An 18,771-nucleotide genomic window follows, 5' to 3' on the forward strand; every position below is an offset into this window, starting at 1 on the left:
GTACCTCAGTGGTTACCAATGCTGTCTCACAGCGAAAAAGACATCGGTTTGATTCCCTCCTCGGATGACTGTGTGGACTTTACACGTTCTCCACAAGTCTATGAGACTTTGCTGTGGTGTCCTCGCACAATCCAAAGATGTGCAGGTGAGGTGAGCTGGCCATGCTAAATTGCACGTTGTGATAAGGGATATATGTATGAGTCAGCAGGAAATGAGAAGAAATATGATCGGGAAAAGTGTTTGGGTGGGTTACTCTTTAGAGGGTGATTTTTTTCAGACAAATGGCCTGTTACCACACAGAATAAGAGGGGTGTTTTCATAGCGTCGCTAGAATTAAGGTGCGCCCCGAGACCTAAGCCATGTTGGGACTTGAAACGAAGGAAACAACAGAGAGACTACAGAATTACATCGCATCGATTTGGTTTTCTTTAAATCATCGACGAGAAAGAAAATGTAAACGGGGAGGGCGAGTGGGGAAGTGAGGCAGTTGCAGCTCTGGTGAAAATCCAAAGGGTCCTCTGAGAGTGTAAAATCTTTCATTGCTGTTGCTGATTGAAAGAGCCACTGACGTGCGAACTGCTCCAAAACATGATTCTGGATCTCTGGTGCCAATTCTCGCACGTTGAATAACGACAGACACCTTCCAAATGAGCTCTTTCAGAGACGACTTTGGGATACATTTGACAGACAGACAAGTTCAGGAATCCGTGGTGCATTGTGACACCAGCGCATCGGCTTCTTCCCTGTCTTTGAACCGAGCCGCCTGCGCAAGGAATGCAAATGCTGAACTGCTTTTCGTAGAAGGATCAGAACGCGGTAACTAAACTCTCAAACAGAATGGGATATGATCAGAACCAGGTCAGAGAAAAACTTTACAATGCTTTGCACCGTAATTAAACGCAATTGCATTACATTTCACTACGAGAGCAGATTTGTACAAGCAACTTCGAAGGCAGGTTTGCAGATGGGAAAGCAAGCAAGAAAGCTCCGTCCTTGTCCATTTAAAAGGCTGCAGTTGAAGAACAAAGCAGTTTCTGCACAGTTGCGGACTGGGGATCTTTCGCGTGTTAGGCGAACGTGATGACCACTACACTACAGAAACAAGCCGAGGCCGCCGTACTGCGGATCACTGGCATCCAGAACAGAAAGGTGAAGCCATTCTTCGTTTCAACTTTCTGTTTCCAAAAGATCGTTGTTGTCCAGCGTAATTGACATCTTGAAAACGTAAAAAAAGACACGTGAAATTGATGACAAAATATTGACAAGGATGTCGTCAATGATTGGACCGTAAGGCGAGGTGGAATAAGCTGGGACGACTTTCCCTGCAGCGTAAAAGCTGCGACATGATCTTATGGAAGGGTTGGAAACTGAGTATTTACGTGTTTTACCCAAGTTGGTGTGAGTTGAAAACTCGAGACATAGGTTTAAGGTGAGTGGGCTGAAATTGACAAAGAACCTGAGGCACATTTCCCACACAGAAGGTTGTGCGTGTATGGAATGAGCTACCAGAGGAAGTGGAGGAGGCTCAGAAAATTGCAAAGGTAATCGGCTGAGTTTCTGGATAGGATGGGTTTAGAGGGTTTGAGGCCAAATACTTGTTTAAATTTGGCTATGTGGTGAGTATGGACGAGATACACCGAAGTATCTGTTTCCACGCGGTGTCCCCCAATAACGTTGTGTTGCTTACACCGGCTTTGAAGGATTACTGTTTAGCGGAGCTTGCCATCGCAGTCTGTGGCAAAATCATTTAGTCTGTTCGACTGCTCACGGGAAAGGTAGTATTGTGAAACACTGCAGAAAGGAACGACTTCCTCACTTTTGCTCCGACTGACCATACTCCGTGAAATTTTCCCAGATTCTCAGTGAAGGATTTTTGCAGCTGGAAGTTACCTCAGAAACCCTGTTAATTCGTAATGTATTGAGCGAATCGCAAAACAGAAAGCATTTAACACGGAACACAAACAAAACTGGAAAACCAAATGCATTTTCAGACACAGCGAGCATGAATGCTAAATGTGAGACAGTCCGGGGGCATGAGCCATAAAATAATCACTCAAGTAACAACAGGGCAATTCCAAACTACTCTTTCAAACATACTGCAGCCTTAGTGCACCACCACTTCCCAGACAATGCTGCAAAGAGAGAAAGAAAGAACATAATAAGAACGGGCCATAAAAAGTGAATTTCACCAATCGCAGTCTCGATTAGATTACCTTTCCCTTCCGATGTCTCCAGGACAGAAATGAAGGAAATGGGAGAAATTCAATCACATATCACATCGACATTCGTAGGAACGATTTTCCCATTGGCCAGAAAACCAAATAACGACGAGTCGCGTCACCCCAGGACATTGTTTCACAACTGCGATGAAATACCAGTATCCATTCGATTCCAGTAAAAGCTCAACTTGCCTGGAACAGCACAGCTGCTTGCGATTTTCGGCGCTGGAGACGAACAGGATCATGACAGAGAGAGACACTTTGAAATATGCGGCACTAGCCCACACCACAGTTAAATCCCAGGGAAGCAAACCCATTTTTCCTTTGTGTTTGACGTAAATACAGTGGGGACCGAAACAGCATTTTAACAAGCTGCAGCGTTGGAGTTGATCAGCAGCAACGGCAGTGGTGGGATTTGAACCCACGCCCGTTGAGAGACTGGAACGAGGATCCAGCGCCTTAGACCGCCCGGCCACACCACCAGCCGGCTGCATGGCCCAATTTCTTGCATTTCCAATTGTGCTCTCCTGCATAACAACAGATGCCAAGTCACATGAAAAGTGTTCCATGATTCCTCTCAGACTCGCACAGCTGATGAGATGTGCCCGTCTCCAATATCAATTTCGCAACAGATAATGATAGCCCATCAATCCAGACAAAAATCAATGGTATCTTCTCAGACTCTTTTCAGCTCCAAATGTATCTATGAGAATATATGTTCGGTTATGACTTGGTCTAATAAGCATGAGCTGCTTGACATTACTGAAATTTAGATTCTTGCTTTGCTCAATGATTCACCCATTGCTCGAAACAGGACAACTTTCACGTTTACACGGAACATGAAACACACCGGACTACAGGGAAAATGCACAAAGCTGAGCAGGCCGTGTCCCAAATCATACCGTGCAGCATAGTTTCAGTCACTGTGTCTGTTTTGCAGAATAAGGTTCCCAAAGAAAGTTCCACCCTAAAACCGGAGGTCGCATTCCAATCCGAGAACGACAGATTGCATCGTGAGGAAGGTCTGACCTCGGGGCCGGTTCGAGATGCCACTTTCCTTGCCTTTTACCTTCACCGTGCAATTTGCTGCAGAGATGTTCACACCTGGACATGATCCTCATGGATACCAGCTGAGTTGGAAACCTGTGTGGGAATCGATGAGAAGCGACTCAATAAAGTTTAACAAATTCCATGGTGCTTTTTAGAAATGCAGTTTCTTTTCACCTCAATCTAAAAGGCACTTTCTGAACATAGTAACACAAGTCAAAAGGTAATTACCTCACCCCACCCCCACTCCGGAAGAGGTGCTAACTGCCCTTGATTGCTTTTTGTTCACGATGTGAAGAGCTCTCACGCCTGAGTCACCTTCACGTCTCTGGTTGCTGAGTGAATCACAAAGAAGGAGTTTCACCAGAGCTGCAACTGCCACACTTCCCCAGTCGCCCTCCCGTTTACATTTTCCTGCTCGTCAGTGATTTAAAGAAAACCAAATGGATGCGATGTCATTCTGTAGTCTCTCTGTCGATTCCTCCGTTTCAGTTCCAACGTGGCTTAGATCTCGGGGCGCACCTTAATACTAGCGACGCTATGAAAGCACAGGTCCAGAGGTTCCTCTGAGAGTGTAATTTCTTTCATTGCTGTTGCTGATTGAATGAGCCACTAACGTGCGAACTGCTCCAAAACATGATTCAGGATCTCTGGTGCCAATTCTCGCACGTTGAATAACGACAGACACCTTCCAAATGAGGTCCTTCAGAGACGACTTTGGGATACATTTGACAGACAGATTAGCTCAGGAATCCGTGGTGCATTGTGACACCAGCGCATCGGCTTCTTCCCTGTCTTTGAACCGGGCCGCCTGCGCAAGGAATGCAAATGCGGAAATGCTTTTCGTGGAAGGATCAGAAGGGGGTAACTACACTCTCAAACAGAATGGCATATGATCAGAACCAGGTTGAAGAAAAACTTTACAATGCTTTGCACTGTTAGTAAACGGAACTGCATTGCATTTCACGACGAGAGCAGATTTGTTTGAGCAAACTCGAAGGCAGGTTTGCAGATGGGAAAGCAAGCAAGTAAGCTCCGTTCTTGTCCATGCAAAAGTCTGCAGTTAAAGAACAAAGCAGTTGCTGCCCAGTTTCGAACCGGGAACCTTCCGCGTGTGAGGCGAACGTGATGACCACTACACTACAGAAACAGGCCTCTGCCGTCCCTGCTGGGGCTCAGTGGCATCCAGCACTGAAAGTTGAAGCCATTCTCCCTTTCACCTTTCTGTTTCCATGAGCTCGTTGTTGATTGGGGACTTGTTTAAATTTGGCTATGTGCTGAGCATGGACGTGATACACCGAAGTATCTGTTTCCACGCGGTGTACCCCAATAACGTTGTGTTGCTCACACCTGCTTTAAAGAATTACGTTTTTGCGGAGCTTACCGTCGCAGTCTGTGGCAAAATCATTTAGTCTGTTCGACTGCTCACGGGAAAGGTCGTATTGTGAAACACTGCAGAAACGAACGACATCCTTACTTTTGCTCCGACTGACCATACTCCGTGAAAGTTTCCCAGATTCTCAGTTGAGGATTTTTGCAGCTGGAAGTTACCTCAGAAACCCTGTTAATTCGTAATGTTTTGAGCGAATCGCAAAACAGAAAGCATTTAACACGGAACACAAACAAAACTGGAAAACCAAATGCATTTTCAGACACAGCGAGCATGAATGCTAAATGTGAGACAGTCCGGGGGCATGAACCATAAAGTAATCACTCAACTAACAACAGTGCAATTCCAAACTACGCTTTCAAACATACTGGAGCCTCAGTGCACCACCACTTCCCAGACAATGCTGCAAAGCGACAAAGAAAGAACATAATAAGAATGGGCCATAAAAAGTGAATTTCACCAATCGCAGTCTCGATTAGATTACCTTTCCCTTCCGATGTCTCCAGGACGGAAATGAAGAAAGTGGGAGAAATTCAATAACATGTGACATCGAAATAGATTGGAACGATTTTTTCATTGGCCAGAAAACCGAATGTCGGCGAGTCGAGTCACCGTAGGACTCTGTTTCGCAACAGCGATGAAATAACAGTCTCCATTCGGTTCCAGTAAAAGCTCAACTTGCCTGGAACAGAAAGCAACAGCAGAGATGCTTGCGATTTTCCGCGCGGGAGGCGAACACGATGACGACAGCACAGGCACTTTGGAAAATTCGCCACTTTCCCACACCGCAGTCAATTCCCCGGGAAGCAAATCCATTTTTCTTCTGTTTAAAACAGAAATGCAGCAGGGATCGAAACAGCATTTTAACAAGCTGTGCCGATGGAGCTGTTCAGAGGAAATGGCAGCGGTGGGACTCGAACCCACGCCTCTGTCGAGACTGGAGCCTTAATCCAGCGCCTTAGACCGCTCGGCCACACTACCAACACACCAGCTGGTTATTTTCTTGCACTTCCAATTGTGCTCCTGCATAACAACAGATGCAAACTTACGTGAAAAGGGTTCGATGATCCCTCTCCGACTCGCACAGCTGCTCGGATGTGCCCGTCTACAATATCAATTTCTCAGCAGATAATGACAGCCCATCAATCCAGACAAAACTCACTGGTAAACTGAGTCTATCTTCTCAGACTGGATTCAGCTACAAATGTATCTGTGAGTGCGTGAGAATATATGATCGGTTATGATTGGGTCAAATTACCAAAAGCTGCTTGACATGACAGCAATTCGGATTCTTGCTTTGCTAAATGATTTCACCCATTGCTCGAAACAGGACAACTTTCACGTTTACACGGAACATGAAACACACAGGACTACAGGGAAAATGCACAAAGCTGAGCAGGCCGTGTCCCAAATCATACCGTGCAGCATAGTTTCAGTCACTGTGTCTGTTTTGCAGAATAAGGTTCCCAAAGAAAGTTCCACCCTAAAACCGGAGGTCGCATTCCAATCCGAGAACGACAGATTGCATCGTGAGGAAGGTCTGACCTCGGGGCCGGTTCGAGATGCCACTTTCCTTGCCTTTTACCTTCACCGTGCAATTTGCTGCAGAGATGTTCACACCTGGACATGAGCCTCATGGATACCAGCTGAGTTGGAAACCTGTGTGGGAATCGATGAGAAGCGACTCAATAAAGTTGAACAAATTCCATGGTGCTTTTTAGAAATGCAGTTTCTTTTCACCTCAATCTAAAAGGCACTTTCTGAACATAGTAACACAAGTCAAAAGGTAATTACCTCACCCCACCCCCACTCCGGAAGAGGTGCTAACTGCCCTTGATTGCTTTTTGTTCACGATGTGAAGAGCTCTCACGCCTGAGTCACCTTCACGTCTCTGGTTGCTGAATGAATCACAAAGAAGGAGTTTCACCAGAGCTGCAACTGCCACACTTCCCCAGTCGCCCTCCCGTTTACATTTTCCTGCTCGTCAGTGATTTAAAGAAAACCAAATGGATGCGATGTCATTCTGTAGTCTCTCTGTCGATTCCTCCGTTTCAGTTCCAACGTGGCTTAGATCTCGGGGCGCACCTTAATACTAGCGACGCTATGAAAGCACAGGTCCAGAGGTTCCTCTGAGAGTGTAATTTCTTTCATTGCTGTTGCTGATTGAAAGAGCCACTAACGTGCGAACTGCTCCAAAACATGATTCAGGACCTCTGGTGCCAATTCTCGCACGTTGAATAACGACAGACAGCTTCCAAACGAGGCCTTTCAGACACGCCTTTGGGGTACATTTGACAGACAGACAAGTTCAGGAATCCGTGGTGCACTGTGACACCAGCGCATCGGCTTCTTCCCTGTCTTTGAACCGAGCCGCCTGCGCAACGAATGCAAAAGCGGTACTGCTTTTCGTAGAAGGATCAGAAGGGGGTAACTACACTCTCAAACAGAATTGCATATGATCAGAACCAGTTTGGATAAAAACTTTGCAATTCTTTGCACAGTCATTAAATGGAATTGCATTACATTTCACTACGCGAGCAGATTTGTTCAAGCAACTTCGAAGGCAGGTTTGCAGGTGGGAAAGCAAGCATGAAAGCTCCGTTCTTGTCCATGGAAAAGGCTGCAGTTGAAGAACAAAGCAGTTTCTGCCCAGTTTCGAACTGGGGACCTTTCGCGTGTGAGGCGAACGTGATGACCACTACACTACAGAAACCAGCCACAGCGCCCCCTGCTGCAGCTCAGTGGCATCCAGCACTGAAAGTTGAAGCCATTCTTCGTTTCACCTTTCTGTTTCCAATAGCTCGTTGTTGTCCAGCGTAATTGACATCTTGAAAACATAAAAAAAGACACGTGAAATTGATGACAAAATATTGACAAGGATGTCGTCAAAGTTTGGACCGTAGGGCGAGGTGGAATAGGCTGGGACGATTTTCCCTGCAGCGTAACGGCTGCGACATGATCTAATGGAAGGGGTGTAAACTGAGTATTTACGTGTTTTACCCAAGTTGGGGTGAGTTGAAAACTCGAGAGCAGAGGTTTAAGGTGAGAGGGGTGAAATTGACAAAGGAACTGAGGCACATTTCCCACACAGAAGGTTGTGCGTGTATGGAATGAGCTACCAGAGGAAGCGGAGGAGGCTCAGAAAATTGCATGAGTTTCTGGATAGGATGGGTTTAGAGGGTTTGGGGCCAAATACTGGGGAACCGGACTTGTTTAAATTTGGCTATGTGGTGAGCATGGACGAGATACACCGAAGTATCTGTTTCCACGCGGTGTCCCCCAATAACGTTGTGTTGCTTACACCGGCTTTAAAGGATTACTTTTTAGCGGAGCTTGCCGTCGCAGTGTGTGGCACAATCCTTTACTGTGTTCGACTGCTCACGGGAAAGGTAGTATTGCGAAACACTGCAGAAAGGAACGACTTCCTTACTTTTGCTCCGACTGACCATACTCTGTGAAATTTTCCCAGATCCTCAGTTAAGGACTTTTGCAGCTGGAAGTTTCCTCAGAAACCCTGTCAACTCATAAAGTTTTGAGCGAATCGCAAAACAGAAAGCATTTAACACGGAACACAAACAAAGCTGGCATACCTAATGCATTTTCAGACACAGAGATGCATGAATGCAAAATGTGAGATAGTCCGATGGCATGAGTTATAAAGTAATCTCACAACTAACAACAGGACAATTCCAAACTACTCTTTCAAAAATACTGCAGCCTTAGGGAACCATCACTTTCCAGACAATACTGAAAAGAGAGAAAGAAAGCACCTAATAAGAATGGGCCATAAAAAGTGAATTTCACCAATCACAGTCTCGATTAGATTACCTTTCCCTTCCGATGTCTCCAGGACGAAAACGAAGGAAATGGGAGAAATTCAACAACATATCACATCGAGATTCGTTGGAACGATTTTCCCATTGGCCAAAAAAACCAAATAACGACGAGTCGAGTCACCCCAGGACTTTGTTTCACAACAGCGATGAAATAACAGTCTCCATTTGGTTCCAGTGCAAGCTCAACTTGCCTGGAACAGCACAGCTGCTTCCGCTTTTCTGCGCGGGAGGCGAACACGATCATGACAGACAGACACACTTTGAAATATTCGGCACTATCCCACACCACAGCTAATTCCCCGGGAAGCAAAGCCATTTTACTTTTCTTTTCAACATCAAAACAGTGGGGTCAGAAACAGCATTTTAACAAGCTGCAGCGTTGGAATTGATCGGCAGAAATGGCAGCGGTGGGATTCGAACCCACTCCCCCTTCGAAATTGGAACCTAGATCCAGCGCCTTAGACCGCTCGGCCACACCACCAGCCGGCTGCGCGCACCATTTTCTTGCATTTCCAACTGTGCTCGCCTGCATAACAACAGATGCCAAGTCACATGAAAAGGGTTCCATGATCCCTCTCCGACTCGCACAGCTGCTGGGATGTGCCCGTCTACAATAACAATTTCGCAGCAGATATTGAGAGCCCATCAATCCAGACAAAAATCAATGGTAAGCTGAGTCTATCTTCTCAGACTCTCTCCAGCTCCAAATGTATCTGTGAGAATATATGTTCGGTTTTGATTTGGTCAAATAACCACGAGCTGCTTGACATTACTGCAATTTCGATTCTTGCTTTGCTGAATGATTTCACCCATTGCTTGAAACAGGACAAGTTTCACGTTTACACGGAACATGAAGCACACCGGACTACAGGGAAAATGCACAAAGCTGGGCAGGCCGTAATTAACCATACAACCAGGAAGACACAAGGATACCTGCACATTGTGAAACACGATGAAAACGGGATTGTTGTCAAGGAGTTCATTCTCGATCATGGATTGTAATCCATTTGCATTGTCACGTCGGTTCCAGCACTGTGGGGACATAGTGAGAATATGATGAATGTAATGTATTTTTCAGTTATGAAACAGTAAAAAGTGCAGAACAATTTACGACGATGTTGCCAGCGCTCAGGGGTCTGAGTTATAGGGAGCGGTTGGAGAAGTGAGGATTTTACTTTTAGAGCAGAGGAAACTGAGTGGGTTCTTTTCTAGAAGTGAATAAGACCATGTGAGGCTTGGATAAGGTGAATGCACTCAGTCTTTTTCCCAGGAACTCAAGGATTGGACGGCTTGATTGGATCAGTTTAAGGTTAGAGGAGAAAGAATAAAAGGGAAGCTGAGGGGCAAAAGTTTTAGACAGAGGGTGGTATGTTTATGGAATGAGCTGCCGGTGGAAGTGGTTCAGGTAGGAAAACTCACAACAGGCAAAAGACATTTGGTCAAATACATGGATTGGAAAGGGTCAGAAGCAAATGGGCAAGTGCAGGGATTTGGGGTTAGCGTGGATGACATTCTGGTCAGCATGGGCCAGTTTGGGCCAAAGGTCCTATCTTTGCTGTAAGATTCTACAATTCTAAGTGCATTTCCTATTTCTCCCACTAACTCTGGTATCCTGGGATGTATTCCATCAGGGCAATGAGACTTGTGTACCTTTAGCTCCATTAACGTACCCAGCTCTAACTCTTTCACGATAATTGTTATTATCTAGGTCCTCACCTTCCTCAGTCTCCTTATCAATTACTGCCATGTTCTTCGTATCCTCCACTGTGAAGACTGACTGCTGTGTGCTCATATTCCTGAACCCGGTTGGATAGGAATAATTGGGCACACAACTGTGAGAGGTCTTCTTTGAGTCTTTATTGAAGAGACATGGCAGATACCTGGATAGTGAACATACAAAATACCTCCAGACCGCATCAGGTAACTCCTGGCCTGTCCGATGTACAGCTCCCATTCTTATACCTTTGTGGTTTGGGACTTTGAATAGAGACTGTCTCTCAGTATTATCTCCATGGCAGCAGCAGTTAGAAAGTCTAGTTCAGTTCAGCACTTTGTGGTTAAACCACATACCCTTCCCACACACCCCTGTGGCTCCCTCAAGTATCTGACAGGCGCTTCAGTTTCAGTGGGGTATCTCTCAGGATTCTGATGTGGAGGAGCCGGTGGTGGGGTGGACAAAGTTAAAAACCACACATTACCAAGTTATAATCCAACAGGATTATTTGGAAGTACAAGCCTTTGGAGTGTGCTGTGATTTTTAACTTGATCAAGATTATCTCAATGGCAACAGTTAAGTACTTCAGCAATTACAGAGGCCATATATTCCCCACACAATAGGTTCCCCTCTAGCAGGGTAAACGGCTATTCCAGCCCAAGGGATAGGTATTAATCACTTTTCTCCGCCAATTCCATCTCGCTTTCTGTTGATCTTTAAAGTTTTTCTTATCTCCTTGGTCTTTGCCAATATTTATGCATTTTATTTCATTTTTATAGACTCCGTTATTTCCTGAGCCACCCATGCCAGATTACTCATTTTCCTACAGTCCTTCCTTTTCCCTGCTATATACTTTTGCTGAGCACGTCAAAAAATGGCTTTGATATTCTCGCACTGTCCGTCAACTTTCCCACCATAAAGTCTTTGTTTCCAGTCTACATTAGCCAACTCCTGCCTCATCCTATTGTAGTCTCCTTTTGTTTAAGCACTGGATCTTGGGAGTGGATCTAATTTTTCAGCTTTCCATCTGTGTTCTAAGTTCAACCAGACTTCTCAGAATTCTTTTATCAGATTACGAGGGGAGGCGATGTTTCCTGGGTGTTTTGGTTTTCATTGTCAGAGACCTTGGCTTTGTAATAAAGTACAGGGTAGATAATCACAACAGAGTATTCTGGACGGTGTGAATGTACCACACAGTCTAAAAATATAAATCACTGTCTCCCCTGAGTTTAAAATTGCAAAATCATTATCTCCTACACACTTCCTCACTATCTAAGCTTGGTATGCTAATGCACTTGACTATCTGTCATTTACCGAAAACCTCCTTTGGTGAAGGTGGTGATTTTTGGATTCAGCTTTCCAGTTATTACCGTAAGAAGATAAGCACTGGGCACTGGAGAACCAGCCCCACCATTTAATACGGTGATGATTGAGCTCACATCGGTCTCAGCTGGATTTTCCAGCCTGCTCTCTCACCCTTCATCTCATTGCAAATTAAACATCTGTATCTCTTCATTAAATTGGCTCATTGTCCTGGCATCCACCGCATTTTGAACGGGGAATTCCACAGATTCACAACACATCGAGACAAGTACATTCTTCCTCATGAGAAGAGAATAGAGTCCCTGTTGTGGTTCTGTTCGCCGAGCTGGGAATTTGTCTTGCAAACGTTTCGTCTAGGTGACATCCTCAGTGCTTGGGAGCCTCCTGTGACGCGCTTCTGTGCTGTTTCTTCCGGCATTTATAGTGGCCTGTCTCTGCCGCTTCCGGTTGTCAGTTGGAGCTGTCCGCTTTAGTGGTCGGTATATTGCAGTGATCACAGTGTGTCTGAGTTTTGTGTTTATTTTGGGTGAGAGTAGTCTGTGTCTGTGACGAGCGCTTAACACCCAGACAACGGGAATGGTATCAGACAGCGAAGTTAGGGCGGGCTGAAGTGAAGTGGAAAATTCTGTCAGAAGGTGGGTCAATACAAATGCATCACATCACCCAGACTGTAAAAGATACGCAGAAGGAGCAAAGCAACTTCAATGCAGGCACAATAACAGGTAAATTAGAAAGAAGACAATTGAATACACTGAGATGGAGTGGAATTATTTATGAGAAAGGATTAAATATTGAAGCTATTTTACATACAGACTGTCGTCTCATTGGAAAAAGGAATTCCTGCAAAGTAACGGTGATATTTGCCTGCGACATCACAATTCCGAAAGACACTGACATATTATCTTCTGCAACAGCGTGGCCTAGTGAAAGCATGATCGGCCCATCAATCAGAATTCAATACTTCTAAGTTCTCCTCTGTGCTGTACAAGCTATTTGCTGCTCCTGTAGTCAGATCCCAATCGCTTCACAGTGTATCTTTCACTGCTTCCTGCCTCACGTAAATACGTGAAACATGATCCAATCCCCAGTGTTTCCGCTTTAACCCATATTTTGTAACTCCCGAGCTGACACAGGTACGAGTGACCAATTGGCCTTTTCGAGCGCTCTCACTCTGTATGATCTGAATGATAAAATATACTGTATCTGATCCGCAGGACACACTGCAGAAATTATCCCATCCCAGCGGACTGAGCTGCCTCCATTGATCGAGCTGTTTCCATTGGTAGAGTATCACACAGTAACAGCGAACGTCTTTTGATGTCATCCGCGAAGGTACTTGCTACAAAAAAGCGGAAGACGGCTGGAAACTGCTGTCGTCAGTGCGATATAAAGAGGCCCAGCGGGATCCTAGCTAGATTACTGTGTGCAATTCTGTAATTCAGACTACTCTATCTTTTATGATTTTTAACCCAGTTACCAGCTTCGATGACAGTCATAATGCTCTGACCACTTTGACGGAGCCAGTGCAAGTCAGTTCTAATAGTTATAAATAGATTGAATCTAAACAGGATTCCCCACAACAGGAAGTGCTCTGGCACGTAATGCCTGTAAGCCAAGGTCATTTTCCGAAAACCACTCACGTCTGGCAATACCATTGAAGATATTTTATACAGTAACCTTTTCAGTCTCAATTGCCAGTTCCAGTCCATGAAGCAGCCAGTAACATGCACCAGTGAATTGAATTCTAACAGCAGCATTGCCCTGGCAGGAGAGATTGAGGAGCTTGAAGCTCTCTTCTCTGGAGTATTTAAACATGAAACACTTCAAAGGAACAAAAATCTTCAAGAGCTCCAGAAGATACAGACAGGAAGGATGTGCTCCTAGGCTGGTGTGCCTGGAATAAAATAAACACTAACTACAGTATCTTTACCCAGCATCCCCTTTAGCTGCGTAACAGTTTAATATTTATTAGCTGCTCTAATTAGACTCCCAGTTTTAACTGCTGTCATGTTGATGACAATGCAAATGTACAAAATATAATTTAATCTATCCCAAAACCTCTCTGTACCTGTATCTCACTTGTGCTCACTGAGACACTCATCCAATCTGACCTCTTTACAAACCCTGCCCTGATATTTCCTTAGATGGCTCAGAATGAAATATTTACTGAATTGTTACTGTGCAAGAGGAGGCTGATTGGCTCATCAGCTCACCAAAGGATCACCTCACTGAATGCTATTCTTCTGCCTTTACCCCATAAACCTTCCCATTCATCCTCTTCCAATAACACCGGCGAGTTCACAAGTAACCACAGTGATCAGATTTGTTTTGTTTGTTCATGGGATCATGGCATCACTTGCTGGGGCAGCATTTGTCATCCATTCTAACTGCCCAAGAGATGGTTCAGAGTCAACCACATTATTCAATGTCTGGATTCACTTGTAGGCTGGACCAGGTCAGAATTAACAGTTTCTCAGACCCAATGACATGAGGAGTTGATTTCTGGCCTATTATCTTATTTCTGAAATGATAATGAATAATTTTTGCAGTTGAATTAAAAGTGAAAGACCAAAATGTGTTTTATTCTGATTGAGCACATCCTCCTATTTTCTAAGTTGTTATTGACAGTCTCATTCCCCTCGCACCAGAATCTATTCCAGAGAGTGTTACAGAAAAGGCAGAATGGTCAGCTGCAGGTGGTCACTTGACCGGTCGCTGGACCCAAAGGTCCACTCTCCACAGATGCTACCAGATCTGATTTTTTCCAGCAATTTCTGGTATTGTTCCTGATTTCCCAGCATTTGCAGATGTTTCGTTTTTGAATATTGATCTTGTCTGGTGCAGGGTAGTTTATTGATGAGTTTGGATGGTTTTGAAAATTGCAACTTAGGCCACAAATCAGCCATGATCTATTGAATGGCAGAGCAGGGATGAAGGGCTGAATGACTTCCTCCTCTTTCAATGAAAGTGATCCATCTGCAGCTTGTGGTAACATTTCCCCTCAATGCTCACTTCACCTCCATGTCTAACACACTGTTACTGACTGAACAAACCTCCTGTGTTTAAACTAAACCTGCTCATGTTCAGTGGTTCGATCCACTGCCACCCGGATTTAACTCTCATCATGGGATGCTGTCTCGTGTTACTGCGGGAATGCCCACAAGGGCTAATCCTGGAGCATGTATCCCCTGGGATCCAAAAATCCTGTTTATTCCATTCTTCCTATTTCATTCTGGCATTGAACTCTCGGTTTCAATCCATTCTCCTGTCATCCTCTTCAACATGCCCATGTGGGTGGACTCGAGGCAGCTGGCACCTGAGATTGTGGGGGGAGGCAGATTCAATCAGGGATTTGGGAAAACACTCAGACAATGACATATCCAACTGATTGTTGACTCAGACAGATCGGCAGAAAGAAAGATGCACATTTACATAGTTACCTTTGATGACCTGGAGCAATGAAACATGCTTCAAACGCAATGATTTCAACCTCAAATCTCTGAAAACACAGACACAAAGCTTCCTACTTGTACCAGGTTGTCTCTCAGCCTCCTGTTTTCTTCAGAAAAGAGTTTTAAGCTGTTATGCCTTTCATGGTGATTATAACCACTGTGTTTCTGTCAGATTTGTGACTGAACCTTTATTTTTCTGTTGTGAGTGATGCTAGTACCAGAAACAGTTCCTGACTTGTGAGGGGTTTCGGGTGGAGTATTTATATTTACATACTCATTCCCACCCTCACATACAGTGTGAAATTGATGTAAAACAGAAGGAAAGGATTGAGTGAGCACCCACAGAAACACAAAAGGCAGCATGTGTACCTGAGTTGAATGAACCTGGACTTAGGAAAATGTGACAACAATCACAACTAGTTAGAATTACAGAATCTCTTAGGCACACAAAGAGACTATTTGGTCCATCCAGCATGCAATGACTTGCTGTCCTACCCTACCTCCATAACTCCACATTTAGCATGGCTAACCCAACCCACCTAACCTACACACTATAGGCCATGTTAGCACGGCCAATCCATCAAACCTGCACATCTGTGGGAGGGTCACATATTATGTCTAAGTGCTCAGGATTGTAGATGAAGGCTCAGAAATACTTGACTCTGACGCAAATCCTCTTTTTTTTTCAAAGTAAAATCTGGGGGAAACTGCAGCCAGAAAGATTTCCGATTATCTCATGAGGAAGAGAATTCAAAACTCGTGCCACCTACCCAGGGGGCGCAGTGAAGTCACAGAGGTCTGGGAACCATCAGAACTGTAACACGTTGTGAGCAAGGTTGGAGGGAGACAAGGACAAAAAGACAGTCTGCCACACGGGGGAAGACAGGAGAGATTAAATTACAGAAATGGTAGTCCCTCAAGGCCATGGGGAATGGAGTTAGGGCTGGGAAAGAAACCAGGAAACAAGGTGAGCAGCTGTCAAAGAAATACATTGAAAAAGCAGATTATAACAACATAGAGGGCAGAGGACACAGTCTGAAATTGTTGCTCTCATTGGTGAGTACAGAACGCTGTAAAGCCTGGGTCATTCTATTACAGCCAACATATGCAGGATAAGCCAAGTGCGCCTCGATCTGTGCTGTAACTGTCTGATAAATTTATTCTGACATTTGGAATTCAGGTCGGATGATGTTCATAAATTCTCAAATTGGACTTGAGTTTAATATTCTGGAGAAATGTTAAATAAATCACAATTCCATTCTGCAGACTTTAGTCTGCAGCCCTGCATGTTCCAGCATCTCAGTTACATCCATGTCCTTTTATTCTAATGTGATGCTGGTTACTCCCTCTGCCACCCATCAGTGAGTTCCTGCTCGCCTCCATCTCCAAGTGAAATGAATTCTCCTCTCACCTTCATTCTGGGAATTAGTTTCAATCTAAATCGTCCAGTTTCTGACCTCTCAGTTAATGAATAGCTCCTTCCTAGACACTCGATCTGGATTCCTCAGCATTTTATCTCTTCAATTAAATCTCAGGTCATCCTCGTCGGAAATCATCCCCGGCCTATCCAACCTTTCCTCAGAGCAGAAATTTTCCAATTGTTGAAACATTCTGATCAATCTCCTCTCAGGTGTAATCACATCAACCCTGGAATAGGGGGATCAGAAGTGTGTGCGGTACTTTAACTGTGGTCAAACAAGTGTCCCTGACATTTCCCATGTCACCTCCGTGTTCTTGTGGTTGTCACTCAGACTAGAAGTGTCCTGGTTTTCCCACATGGAACTGGATGTGCACTCCATGGGTCTGGGATTCCCTACCATGTGTTTATATGTTAACTAATCCTAAATTAACTTCAGATTAAAACAAGATTATCAGCTACCTACCAATCAATTTCTTCCATTATACTTAAGTCACCTTACTTTTTGAAATCTCTGTAAAAATATTACTATCTAAACACAACAGGCTTTAAGTTGCTGAAAAAGTATTCAGATGACTCCACTGTTCCAATCACTTGAAGGTTATCTTTACATTCAGCTACATTTGGTGAATTGAACACTGATTGAAAATATATGAATATCAAACGGACTTGAGTTTTATGATAATTAATCCAGTCTGACATTCTTGTTGGTTAATATCTTGAAGAGAACTGTCCTCAGAACTCCAGCTGTGCTCTGACTTCATTCACAACTGGATTTGGTTGGACTGCAAATCTTAGATCTGTTCTGTTGTTTCCCGGATTGCTTTGCCTGCCGATCACTTGCTGCTTATGTTGTTAGACACACAAGTAGTCATCTTTGGTAACTTCATCAGGTTAACACCTCATTCTTAGGTATTCATGCTGCTTTTACTGACATGCTCTCCTGAATTCTCTCAGTTGAATGAGGACTGATACTCTAGGTTGATGGTAAGAGGCAAGTTGGGGAATATGCGGGGCCGTGATTCTGTAAGTTTTGTTGGAGTACAATTCTACTGCTGTTGGTGGAAGGAAAGAGCTAAACTCTTACACTGTTGGCCCCATATAATACATGCAGTATCATGAACACTGATAGGCCAAGACATGAAATACAAGAAACACTGTACAATGATGCAGGATCACAACTGCAGCAAGGGGAGTTTCAGATCCAACTTGACATAGGAGTTGGGGAAGAAGCAGCTGATCAGATTGTCTCATTCATAGTCACAAAGAGACTCTGTGAGATTATTGTATTGTTGGAGGAGGTTGGGGAGATGGAGAGCCCTTCAAAAGAAACTAATCTGCCTGAGAGTTGTGAGATAAAATTGATTGCCATGCATTTAGCAGAAAGCTAATTGAAACTGTGTTTATCCCCAAAAGATAACAAGACTGATGATGCTTCCAATCATCATCAGAAACAAACCCCAGAATACATGGTTCGGAGATGGATGTTAATAGCCAATCAACATCCAAATCCTGCAATCATTGAGCAAACATATGTGTGATTACCCAGTTCTGATGAACCAGACAATCCCTGTTCACTCTGTGCAGATGGACAGCGATGTGGGGAAGTATTGGCCGAGTGGTATTGTCGTGAGACAGTTAATCTAAAACCCCAGATAGTGTTCTGGAGACCTGGGTTCAAAGCCTGCTGCAGCAGATGGGGGGGGGGTGTGTGGATTTGAACTCAATAAAAAAAACTTGTGAATTTAGAGTCTAATGATGACCATTAATCGATTGTGAGGAAAACCCATCTGGTTCAGTAATACCCTTTCAGGAAGGAAGCTGGCATCCTTACCTCGTCTGGCCAACATGGTGACCTCAGACCCACAGTAATGTGGTTGACTCTTACCTGCCCTCTGGGCAATTAGGGATGGGCAGTAAATGCTGCCGGGCCAGCGACACCCTCATCCTGTGAATGAATAAAGGAAAATAAAAATCTGTACCCAGTCTGAATCTGTACATGGTCAACAATGTTGTGAACATTTCCAAAGCTAGATCTCTATGTGCACAACTTTATGAGCTGCCATTGTTCATTACTTGGCGCGAAAAAGAGGAAAAAAATCCTTCGACTGTGGCTATCAGTAAATTGACTGGTGTCCCAGCAGGATGGATGCCTGAGTGAATCCCTCCCCCGCACCCCTCCTCCAACACACACACAGAGCAGGTGAACAGCTCCCCAGTGTGACTGGTTTGACCAGTTTCCAGGTGGGATGGGTGAAGTCTTCCCTTCTGGCATTCCCCACATTTCCAGAGTCGATCCCTAGTGTGGCTGCACTGGGGTTGTGCCATTTCAGATAAATGCTGACAGACTGTTACACACACCGATAGCCCGCC

General features: G+C 44.5%; 3 non-coding genes across 3 annotated transcripts; all 3 read right to left on the reverse strand.

Moving 5' to 3' along the window:
• Positions 1–2,619: 2,619 nt before the first annotated feature.
• On the reverse strand, positions 2,620–2,701 carry trnae-cuc (transfer RNA glutamic acid (anticodon CUC)). The gene has a single exon. It is a non-coding gene; the product is annotated as a tRNA-Glu (tRNA).
• Positions 2,702–5,555: 2,854 nt separating this feature from the next.
• On the reverse strand, positions 5,556–5,637 carry trnal-aag (transfer RNA leucine (anticodon AAG)). The gene has a single exon. It is a non-coding gene; the product is annotated as a tRNA-Leu (tRNA).
• A 1,659-nt stretch (positions 5,638–7,296) lies between these two features.
• Positions 7,297–7,369, reverse strand: trnav-cac (transfer RNA valine (anticodon CAC)). Its single transcript has one exon. It is a non-coding gene; the product is annotated as a tRNA-Val (tRNA).
• Between the last annotated feature and the right edge of the window lie 11,402 nt (positions 7,370–18,771).

This window comes from Chiloscyllium punctatum, chromosome 13 (assembly GCF_047496795.1).
Source record: "Chiloscyllium punctatum isolate Juve2018m chromosome 13, sChiPun1.3, whole genome shotgun sequence".
NCBI lineage: Eukaryota > Metazoa > Chordata > Chondrichthyes > Orectolobiformes > Hemiscylliidae > Chiloscyllium > Chiloscyllium punctatum.